This window comes from Pithys albifrons, chromosome 2, assembly GCF_047495875.1.
Source record: "Pithys albifrons albifrons isolate INPA30051 chromosome 2, PitAlb_v1, whole genome shotgun sequence".
NCBI classification, from domain to species: domain Eukaryota; kingdom Metazoa; phylum Chordata; class Aves; order Passeriformes; family Thamnophilidae; genus Pithys; species Pithys albifrons.
In genome coordinates, this window is record NC_092459.1 from 115,891,150 (window position 1) to 115,903,226 (window position 12,077).

General features: G+C 47.1%; 1 long non-coding RNA gene across 1 annotated transcript in view; it reads left to right on the forward strand.

The window, feature by feature from the left end:
* The window catches only part of LOC139685406 (uncharacterized), a 90,125-nt gene that overhangs the window by 9,533 nt on the left and 68,515 nt on the right, over window positions 1–12,077 (forward strand). The window contains exon 2 of the long non-coding RNA XR_011700103.1: window positions 9,695–9,817. This is a non-coding gene — a long non-coding RNA (uncharacterized lncRNA). The remainder of the gene's footprint in view (window positions 1–9,694; window positions 9,818–12,077) is intronic.

Consider the following 12,077-nt stretch of genomic DNA (forward strand, 5'->3'; position numbering starts at 1 on the left):
GTGACATGCTATTAAAATTGGTTATTCTAGATAGTCCAGCTCCCAACGCACTGGGGATTTGATACAATTACTGGAATATTCCCCTGCTCCCCATGGTCAGGGCAGGAGAGATGCAGTGCCACATTGTGCTGCTGACACAGCCCAGCGTACAGAGGCTTCTTGGGGTTGTAATAGAAATATCATCCAGAAATTATTTCCTTTCTAGTAATTTTTGACTTGCTCTTCCATGACATAAGTGGACACAGCCTGAGGTGCACATCCAATAAAGTAGTAAATAAATGCAACAGTGTGTAGGCACATACGTATCCAACGTGAATTCCGGGTCACTCTGTCATGGTAGAAACAAGCTCTTTTTCTCATGCAAAACATCATGGCTGAGAGCAGCAGTGGCAACAATTAACATTTCATATCCTTTGGAGAAAGTTGGTTTTTAAGCTGTTTATGCAGTTGCTCAGACCTGAGGGCTGTGTTTGTCTCCCAGGGCAGCAGCTGGTTGTGACCTGGAGCTGGCCAGCGCAGCTGGGACAAGGTTTCATGGTGCCACTCCGTGTGTCATGAAAAGCCACATTATTTTCTCTTCTCTTCTTGGGGTTTCTTCGGGAAATGTTGCCGTTCCTGGTGGAAGACCTTGTGGCACAGGAGGAAGGATGAAGAGATTTGCGGTGTTTCTGCATCTCTCCTGTGATGCTTTTCTGGGTTTTCTTGGTTTTTCCAGGGTCGGGGTCATGCTCTCACCTCTGTGGAGTCAGCAGGGGACAGACCTCTTGCAGCTCCCCCAGTGCCTGAGCATCACCAACCTGAGCACCGCTGGGCGTTTCCATGGTGACCAGAGCGGGGCCGGTCTCCATGGAGACAGCGGTACCCTGGCTGTGGGATGGGGAGCTGCTGCTGCTGCCTGGGGTACCTGGCTGTCCTGGGACAGGGGACAGGGGCCTGGGGGGCAGTGGGGCTGGCAGGTTGGGGACAGCAGCAGGTAGGGGACATCAGGTCATGGGCAGCAGCTGGAGGACGGTTTGTCACTCTGCCAGCCTCAGGGCACAGAGCATCTCCTCCCTGAGGCCTGCAGTTTCCCTGTGGGAACAGGACCTGAAACCAGCCCCATTAATCACCTGGCTCCAGATACCTCCCTCTGTGTCACCCTGTGCCATGCAGTGGTGGGGTCGGTGTCTCAGTGTCCCCACACCATGCAGGTGGCAGTGTCCCCAGGAGGGCAGGGCAGCTCAGGAGCAAGACCCCCTCAGCATTGCAGACAGGTTCTTTATTTTGGCTTGGCTCATGTTACATGACCAAACACCTGCTCAGCCTGAGCCTCAGCAGCCCATGAACCCCCTCACAGCCCACCTGTGAGCAGAGGCTGCTCACCCCACCCATACACAGGTGCTCCAGTACCGAGCACAACATGCTTAAGTGAGCAAATCCTGGTGGTCAGGCATGGCTTCTGTGTCAGGGAAGGCTCCAGGGGTAAGGTCAGACACAACAATAATCTATCCACCTGCTAAATTTTTCATTTATTTATTTATTAATTTGTAAATGAGACACTGAAGGTGAACTTTGTATTTCTTGAACAGTGGGCAGTGAAAGGAGCTTTGTTGGCTGCTTTTATCCTTGCATTAATTTGGTTGAGTTCTGCTGCTTTCCCATTTCCTCTGGTGTGAACGTTCCCTGCTGTACTGCCCTAGCCATGAAAGAACCTGCCAGTTCTCAGGTAAACCATGGGCTGTGAGACACAGGAGCAAAGGCATAGACTGCTGCTGTTTCCAAAGTGTTGGTGAAGGAATGGCAGTTTATTATTTCAAATTATTTAATCCTGGTAAGGGCAAAGAGTTACATAAGTGCAACTTAAGTGCAATAGTAAACAGCGTTAGTGTCACCCAGGGCTCTGGGAAGCGTAGGATCGTCTTCATCTGACATGGGTGGAGGGTTTTTTCCTTTGCTCAAAATGCTTTGGATGATCTGTTTTCAATCCCTGTATGGCTGTTTATCTTGGTGTCTCTGCCCCCATGGGGCAGGGGGAAGGCAACAGAGAGAAAGATTAACCTGGGAGTGATTAATTTGTGCTAAAATTGATGGTGCCAAGTCAAAGACAGAGCAGATGAGGAAAGTGGACTGGAGAGGTGGAGTTCAGCCCAAACATGTGCCCATTAGGAAGAAAATCTGTCCACTTCAAGCACTTCTAGTTAAACACATGCAAAATTTTTGAAGCACCTCCTTTTCTGCCCAAATTAGCCAAGTCACTGTTGAGAAAACCTTCTGCTGCTTTCCATACATTTTAACCCATTTCGAACTGAACATGGTCCACCTGTGCCAAGGTAAAGCTTTGTGTGACTGGAAAGCAGCTGGACTAAGCCCCTGTCACAGCCCCCCAGTCTCCCTGTACCTGCTGCTTTGCAGGTGGCACCTGGGGAGGTGGCTCTGAACAAGGGCAGAGAAAAGGAAAATGCTTCTCCTGGTTTTCCCAGCTCCCTTGCTTGGTGTAGTTTTCCCTTGGCAGTTTCTGCAGGTTTTTCCCACAGAAGAGGAAGAGAATTGCACAGAGGTAAAAAACCTCTGGGAATTTGCTGAAGTTGGGAGTGAGACTGATGAGCAAAGAAACTCCACAGTAGACCATCACCAAAGTGCCTTTTTTCTTGTGTTGCTGCAGTTCAGAGGAACCCTTGGGTTGGTCCCACGGGCTCTGTGACCACTGGGCTGCACGGGAGGCAGGAGTGTGCCCTGGAGCCACTGCCCCTCAGGGGGACCATGGCCAGACATGGAAAACTGTGGAAGGACCTACTGTACCTCCAACTGAAGCCTTACAGATTTCAGTACATGCTGAAGTTTATCTGCACTTTAAAGTGTATAAAAGAGTTTAAGTCTGTGTCCCATTTGCCCAGTGCTTGAGGATTAGAGGGGTCTATAGTGCTTAGCATTGTTCTGGATGAGTCCTTAAGGGTGGGGTTAAAGATCAGAGATGATCCTCAGGGGTCCCCTCAACCACTCTGGAGAGAGTGAGGTGGCAGGGGCGGCCTCACCACGTGGCTGCAGCCCTTCCCCTCCCTCAAACCTGCTTGTAGAAGAAAATAATTGAGAAAACACTGCCCTTATCTCCCGTCATTCCTGCGGAGCAGCAGCTCCGGCTGTGCCTGGGTCTTATCGGAGCCCTGGTGCCCCGTGGCACCTGGTTGGGGGAAGGTCAGTGCTGGGACAGGCTGTGCTTTCAGCTTTGTTTTCCCTCCTGGTAGGGGTCAGGCTGCAGGAGCACAGAAAGCCCTGGAGATTGTTAAGCACCGAATTTTGTTTACTCCCTCTTTTACAGGAGCAAATTTCAGCGGGGAAGCAGAGGGAAGGCTCGGTCGCTGGCAACGTGAGCATCCTCTCTGCATCCATTTTAGGATGGTCCTCTTAGGAGGAGTTGTGAGAGGGGCCACGGGCTGAGGAGGAGTTGTGCTAGGGCAGCTGCAGGATGGAGCGCTGGTGAACAGGCTCTGGGGCTGCAGGAGCAGGTCAAATATCTCCTCGCCTTCACCGAGGGATTTTTTTTGTTCCTTCATGAAAACAGAGTGGCCTCTGAATGTCAGCCCAGCCTGCCTGTCAGTTCTCAGCTGCAGCATGGGATAAAGCTGCTGATCCCTTTTATCCCCTTCTGGGAGTAGTATTAATAGTATATTCATTTTTGTTCCATTTATAATTCATTACTGCCCAGTTATTTGGATTTACTTGTGTTAAAAGGCATAACAAGACAAAAACTTATCTGGTTATGAGCCCGGGGAGGAGGGAACGGCTATTCCCCTCCCTCAGTCCCTGTCTCGCCTCCAGGGCTGAGGGAGCAGCTGGCCAGGGCCAAGTTTGCAGGGTGAGCAGGGAGGTCACTTTGGCCCTGGTCTGTTACGCTGTGGAGGTCGGCACTGCTTTTGTGGCTGTTGCCTCCAAACCCATAGGAAGAGCTGTGCTAGTTCTGTCCAGACTGGCATATTCCTGGATTGAGGCACCTGAATCTCTCTGAATTTAACTGCAAATCAATCTCCTGTGGGTGTTTGAAATCCCTCTGTACAACTAAAATATTATACTAAACAGATAGGAGCGTGCATTTGAAATGAAAAAAAATTTCCCTTATTGTTTTAACCTCCCACTTCCCCCCCCCCCCCGCTCTGTTGTTTTTATCTGCTCAGAGTCACGTCAGTCCTGGCTCTCCTCTGGGCATTGCAGGTTCAGGGCCAGAGGGGCTGCTTTGCCCACAGCACACGCTCCAGGAGAGGCCCAGATGTTCAGGGAGGGGGAGAGAAAAGGCCCCACAAATCCAAAACAACAAAAAAGCTGTGGTTTTGAAACCACCTTTACGCTTTCCTGCCCCTGGGGCCAGCCCCCTGAACAGACAGAGCAGCCTGGACTCTTCTGTGTCTGCCCCAGCTGCCCCCCATCCCGGGGGACACTGTGCCAGGAGGGCTCAGCTGGACATGGCAGGGCCTCCTCATGTGCCTTGTCCTCAGCAGGGACAGTGCCCAGGGAGGGCACTGCCATGGGACTGGTCCCACTGGGCCCCCTGTGGCCAGGACTCGCCCCACGGCCACTTGGGTTGGGCTTTCCTGTCTGGTTGCTTTGCATGAAGCAGCTGGAGCCAGAGCTGGGCTGTGCAGTCCAAGGTGCTCTGCTGTTTTATTTATTTTATGTTGAATTATTTTTTCTTTAAGCTGCCAGGCAGCTTTCCCAGTAAACTGTGGCTTTTGTCTTCTCTCCAGGCACCCTGTTTACACCAGGACAGGACCTGGTAGATTCTCCTATTGCTTGGGCCAAGTAGGAACAAACCTGCCCTTGCAGGTGGTGCTGGTGCCCCCACCTCGCTGTCACAGCTTTTTTTGCTGCCTTAAATTAGCTGCTGATTGAGCTCTGGGCAGGTCAGTCTGGACACTCACATCCCAAAATGCTTCTGGGAAATGATCTAAAATGCAGGCAGAAGTTTTACTTTGCAGATAGACCCATGCAGAGCTCTGCAGACAGAGAAGCACAGATGGACACATCAGTCAGGCTTTGATCATCCTGAAAGCTCCCAGTCTTTGAAGGAATTTTTTGTGTATTATTAAGCCTCCCAGTCTTAGTCATCCTTATCACTCTGCCTTACCAAATCACTTCCTTCCCAAGGGCATTTGCAGTTGTAGAGCTAGAGTTGCTGGTGGGTTCCCAAGAGCAGAAATCCCAAATTACTAAGGAATATAGTTCGGAAGAAGGTTTCATATAGTACTTGCTGTGTGGCTCCATAATTTCCTTTTATTTCATTTTTTGACACTCTGAACTAGAGGATAATGCAGTTTCAAAGGCTCATCCTGTAGGCATAATGGTCACTCAAGATCAGTACTGGTAATAAGTATTAGAAATATATTTTCTATTTAATGTTATTTTCAGTACTTCTAATGAAAATTGTAGTTTTTTGATAGGACAAAAATGACAATATTTAGGCCCAAATACTTTCCAAACTTCTGGATAGTTGGATAGTGATCTTCACCAGCAATATTTGAACTCTCTCCCCTGGTTTTGGTAGAGTTACTCAGGATTTGGTTGAGCATGAGATGACAGCTTAGCTGTATCCTGCAAAATGTCTCAGCATGTCCTGCTTTTATCTTATTTTCTCTGTTAAATAAGTCATTGCCTTTGCTGTGAATTAGATGGGAGAAGCACATCACAGTGTAGATCCATGATTTTTTCCCTTTTCTTTGTTTTCCTTCAAACCCCACGACTTAAACCAAAGAGAAATAGAGCCAGGTCTGAACCCCACACCTCATTAGTGGTGCACTTGTCTTGCTCTTCAAAAAAGGCCTAAACTGGGGGCCAGTGGCCCATCCCAGAGTGTGGTGCTGGTGCTTTTGCAAGCAGAGCTTGCTCTCAAATTTTTGCTTTGCTTTTGTCCTTGCCACCACTTTTAATGGCAGAAGGGGCAGGTGGTGCAGGGAGGAATTGCAGTCACCGGCACTGCTGCCGAGCGCCCTCCCCTTCTGCAACAGCACCTCTTGACTTTGTCCCCCTCTTTGGGGTCTAATGTATTTCTGAGAGGGGAGCAGAGACCCTCAGAGGGAGGGGGGAGAGGGGGCAGGGAAGCTGCTGGCAGCCCCTCTAACAGGAGCACGGTTTGCAACCCCATTCACAGACATTGTCTGGCATTGTTGTACCAGACACGCTCCATTCATGGCCCCTCTCTCGGCCCTTTTCAGCGAGTGCCCACTGGTCCTGCTCTGTTTGTCGGCAAGAAAGAGCTGCCTGGAGGAGGAATGTTTCCCAGACAGGGGGTGAAGAGGTCAGTCTGGACCTCTGGACATCGGGCATGTGAAAGCCGAGCGATGCTTTGAGGGTCTGAGGCCGTTTGTTTGGGTCTGTGCAGTTCAGATCCTGAGATTAGCTGTCAGGTCATCTGCTGTGAAATCCATTATGAAAAACACCCGGAAACCGGTGCTTGACTTGAAATCCTTAGTTTGTTAAATTGCAGAAATTATCTTTGGAAGCTTCTGTCAGCTCCGCGTGTACCTGTAATATATTTATACACGCACACATATAAAATAATGTTTGCAGTAATGCCTGATGCAAAATGCTACTTGAGTAAATCTGTCACTGAAGCTTCAATTCCAGATTACTACACTCCAAGATCTGCTATTATCGGTGAAAACACATCTTTAGAAAGTTCACAACAGTCTGAAGTAGATGAGCTATTGAACTGCAATAGAAAATCTACCCCTTACGGATTAGTCAAACAATGACTGTAGTCCTGCATGTAAACATTGCCTAACTGTATTGGCAGGGTAAATGGCTCCTGATTTACTGCTGCAGGAATAGGTGGCATTTCCTCAGACTCTGAATACAAATGTCAATTATCTCGAGGAAAAATACATTTCTAATCTGTGAATGTGGTCGAGCGATTCAAATGCCGGTAACAAATCAGTCAATTCTCAAATTATTAAACAGCTCCAATATTATTATTAATCTCTGGTTGCAACAGCATACAATTTGCCAGAAAATAAATCCTCAGTAGATCTTATAGTACTTGAAAAAGTAGCTTTAATCTGTGGACATCCTGAAAAGGCACAACTGAGTCAAGGAGATCAAGGAGGAATGAAGAGTCTGGTTTTTTGGATTTCAGAGATATCCTTTCATGGTGGTGGTTGTTGCTGCCTCTCTCTGTGTTTTCACACTGCTCGTTGCCTTGTGTGCATTATGGATTTATGCAGTAATAGCCATATTTACCTTTGCAGCCACGTGAATGTGGCAGCAAAGCATGAACTCCTGAAGGAGTAAAGATAAAAGAGGGAAGCAGAGTGATGCAGAGCCTTCTGCTCTGTCTGCAAAGTATTTCCATGCCTTCCACACAATCTTCTCAAAGAATTCTCTCAGTCCAGTGTGTATTGATGGAAATATCTGGAGAAAGGAAGAATTTAGATTTGTGGTAGGTAGAAAATTTAGATATTTTTGTAGAACTCACTGGAATCTTTACCAGGTTGTTTTTAAATTTTAATACCCTCCCAAGAGACCCTTGGTACCAACTCAATGTACTTGTGCTCTGCCACAATGCTGGGTGCAAAGTGAGCTTCCAAAAATGAGTAACTTGGATGAGAGGATTGGATTTGGCAGGTTTTCTTCAACTCTCTAAAAGTGCACACACACAGGGAGCAGATTCCAACAATGTCTCTTCTCAGACTATCAGCCTCATCTCAAACCAGCTTCAGGCCCAAGCAGAAGAAACTGGTATCAAAAAAAGGCCATCAAACCACTGACACTGTGGCTGGAGGATGCTGGAAACACTCTTGATGGGGATGTGATCAGGGACTTGGTCCGGCCCCGGCACAAGTGCATTGCACAAGTCATGGATGAACATGTAACCGTTGTACTTTTTTATTTGCATAAAACAATTATCCCATGGACAGTGGCTCTGGAGTTGTCTGGACAACATGCTTTTGATGGTATCGCTGACCTCAGACACACTGGGCTGGCTCTAAATTAGCAATGAGCAGGGCTGGAGGGATGTATTATGGTAGTTATAAACCATAAGAAGGTATTTAAATAGATAGATAAGACACATGCAAATCTTTTCATTGCCATGACAACCATCTTGATATAGGTTTTCCATACGTAGCAAGAACAGCAGAGCAAAAGGGACTGGAAAAATAGCAAGAACCTGTAATGATAATGAACCCTGACAGTGTATTAGTCTAGATTTTGGTCACTTATTAACTCTTAATAGAATACAAACTTCTATAGTAATACAGTGTTCAGTGGGTCAGGGAGCAATTACTTCTAAACCTTTGCTATAAGGATCTCTGCTATGTGGCTATACCTAATGTACCAATTCTTCACAAATTGATCTGACTGATTAAAAAACACTTTGCTATTAGATGTAAATTGCTTAGCTGCTCAAAAGCGCTTTGCAGGGACGGGTTGCACAAAGCATGAAAATATGTCATTTATGGACATCTCTATATTTCCCTCCTGGTTTTATTGGCCGGGCGAGGAATCTCGTAAATCTGAATTCCTACATAATTGTCATGTAATATCTGGGACCGCCAGTTTCCAAAGGGAAACACCGCAAAGCCCCCGACAGATGTGTGACCCCTCCACACACTACCTGTCTGAGCAGGCCAGAGCTGGGGCTCTATTCCTTCTTGTGTTCTTCCTTCATTTCCTCTAAGTGTGAACCCAGTGGTTTGAAGGGCAGCTCTTGGCTCTAATGATGCCTCCTGTGGCCAGTGAGGGTCCCCTCCAGCAGTGCCTCTCTCAGACAGATGCACAGGATAAAAGCAGCTGCTGGAGCTTGGACCTGGAGGCACCGTGTCCAACCTGTCTGAGTCCTCTGTGCTTGTTCCCACTTAGCCCAGGGATGCTGGGGCACGGGTGGCTGGGTGGGAAGGACACAGACTTGCTGCCTCACTTCAAACAGTTTCCTCCACAGGTCAGATGCATCAGGGGCTTGGGAAATGAGTTAGGGTTCCTTGCAGGGCTTTTGTGTTGTTGTTTTTTTCCTTTATGGTAGTGAGGATGCTTAAGCTCAGGAGTGACCTAATTGTGGCTTTGCAGTACCTGAGAGAGCCTGGAAGAAAGAAGGAGAGGGAATTTTCACAAGAGCATGTAGTGACAGGACAAGGGGGAATGGCTTCAGAGTGAAAGAGAATATGTTTAGATTGGATATTAGAAAAAAATCTTTGCTGTGAGGATGGCAAGGCCGTAGCATAGGGAAGTTGTAAATGCCTCATCCCTGACAGTGTTTACGGCCATGCTGGGTGGAACCTGGTCTAGTGGACGGTGTCCCTGCCCATCACAGGGGCTTGGAATAAGACGAGCTTTAGGGTCCCTTCCAACCAAACCCATTCTATGATTCTGTGCAGTTGTGGGAACCAACCCTGTTGCAAAATAATTCCTTGTTACCACTGCTTGCTGTACCTGTAGGGGATGGGTTTGTTGTGTCAGGGTGTTTGGAGGCGGGTGGCCCACACCATGCCTTCACGTTGCCCTGTTTCCTTCCACCCTGGCAGGCAGTGGGACACCCTGTTGGGGTCTGACCTTGGCCCACCACACCCCCTCCCCAGCATGGCTCTGCATTCAGGGGGACTTTATCTGTCACAGCCTACATGCCATCTCCTGTCTCCTCCATCCTCTGCCTCTTTGCTCTCATACACCACATCAAACCCTTGTTGTCCTTGTCAGAGCCCTTCCTAAAGTGCTGTCCTTTTGGTTTTGCTCTCAGACATTAACTTTGGCCAGCACCTCCAGGCTTTAGCCGTGCAGCTCCCCAGGACTCACACCAAGCTTCCCCCTTCAGATTCCTTTTGGGCAGAGACTCCTCCAAGCCCTTGAAGACGACAGGCAGGTAGGTGCAATGACAACTGCTCATTATTTGAACTGCACCCATCTCACTGCAGCCTTGTGTTGCCTCTCTGCCCAAGCTGTAGGGAGCAGTTTGGGTGGCCCCGTGCTGTCCCCCTGCAGTGTGCAGCACCAAGCACAGCAGCCCCACCCCAAACCCTGCGGGTGATACCGTGGTGCAGAGAATAATTAAAAAGCTGCACTCGTTTCCCAGATGAGATACACTCCTGTAGTGTGTAAATCAGTCACAGTCCTGGAGGAATAATCCAGGCGGGATAATTGTGCAGGGGAAAGGCCCCAGACGTGATAGGGGTTTGCATTAGCAATGCCTTTTCATCCATCTGTCTTTTGACCAGAGCTGGAGAGGGCCAGAATTTGACTTAGAAGGATGTTTTGATCAACTGATTATTTCAGTGACAGAGCTCCTGAAGTACAAGCTCCTGAAAATACCTTATTTGTGTACAGGAGCAGCTAGGAGCCAGGGTCTGAAAGGTTTCCTTCTTCAAAGATTAATCTGTTTAGGATCTACCAGTTCCCTTATAATTCTGGAGAATTCAACCATCAGCTTGACTGGGGGAAATATTTCACCTTGAGTGTTTGTCCACTGAGTACAGTGAAAGCAGAAACAGGACAAAGAAGAATCTGGCTCAGAGCAGACACTAAATTATATAGTTTATTGGTATGCTGGTGTTATTTATTAATGAGCCTAAAGAGGAGCTGAAGAGCCCAGCTCGTGGTCTGAGCTTGATTGTGCTGTTCAGGTGTGTCAGAAGCCCTGTCTGACACCTGTAACATGAATCCCACTTTTTTGTGTCATTTTGAGAAGGTTAAAGGTGCTGAAAATGGCTGGTACCAAAAAGTATCTCAAGAGTGAATGTGAAAGCAATGCAAGGGCAAATCTGTTTGTCCTGCAGTCAAATGCTTTTTACAAGTCCTTGTAACACACGTGCTGCTAAAAAGTGTATTCCACAGTTTAGAAAAGGCACTTTGGTGCTGTGGAGGAGAAAGCACCTATGATGGGCTCCACTTATGTATTTTCTTTGTAAGATCATTTGAACTTTATCGAAGACTAAGCACAGAACTGAAAATTGTTGGTATTAACACTCTAGGGCATCCTGCGTACTGAAGACTCAATTTCTTATCCTGAATACGTGTTCTGGCTGAGAGATTTTGGGGTGTTATTTTGCCTTCTAGATATTCAGATGTTCTTTGGACATCTGGGAATTTAATTAACAGCGTTTGCATGTATTTAAAGCAAAGTAAACTTTCCTGGAGCCTCCTGTTGGTGAGGAGCAATCTTATTTATGAACACTGGCACCTGTCATGTTAATTTGTACAAAGTTTTTGATTTATCCTAAAAGAACACATTACACAGTGGATTTGGAGGAGTTAAAGGGAACCTGCAGGGTGACTTTAATCTTTATGTCTTTATATACTTGAGGGCATTTTACTGCACCTCTGCACTGCTTTCACTACACAATCATTTTCTGCTTTAGAAATGTAGCCATTTGGATCAATAGTTGCAGTACAATATATGGCACTTGTGATGGGAGCCTCACAGGACATCTAAGCAGCACCGTGGTAATTTCACAAAACACTTGGCTACACTCTGAAATATATTTTAAAAGCAGAAGTTGGCGAAACATGCACTGTGTGAAATTACAAGAGCCCTAATGAAATTGTACTTACTCTACTTTCTTTTATTAAAACTGAATTAGGAAAAATAGGGCATAAAGGGATGTTCCTTGCTTGAAACACGGGTGTTTTAGCAGGAAGCTCTAAATATTAAGGACTGGGCTAATCTGCATTTATTGTAGCTGCAGTTTTAAACTCCTGTGGAACGTGTTGGCTTGTTTGGAGGGGTTTTTGAAGGGAAAATTTCCAGCTAATATGATAAGCATGGGTTTCCTGGGCTTGAATTAAAAGAAAGCAGAAGTAAAAGAGGGTGTTTGGAGGCATTTTCTGAGCCAGCAAAAAAAAATAAAACGAGGTTTAAAAAATACACGTCCCTTAAAGTGTTAACAAATGGATCCTCCAGATTGCAGATTTTACAGTAAATTCTTTATCTATAAACAAACCGGGTTATCACAGCTGTTTATTGTACTGCTAGCCCTGCTCCTAACCTTTATGTCTTTATTGCTTACATACCATTCCCTTGTTTATACGTCTGTACCAGCCTGTGCCCTTGAACTTGGCCCCGGCGAGCCCTGACCTGGCGTTCACGGGGGGATGTCGGCGAGCGCCAAATGGGGGACGGACTGGCG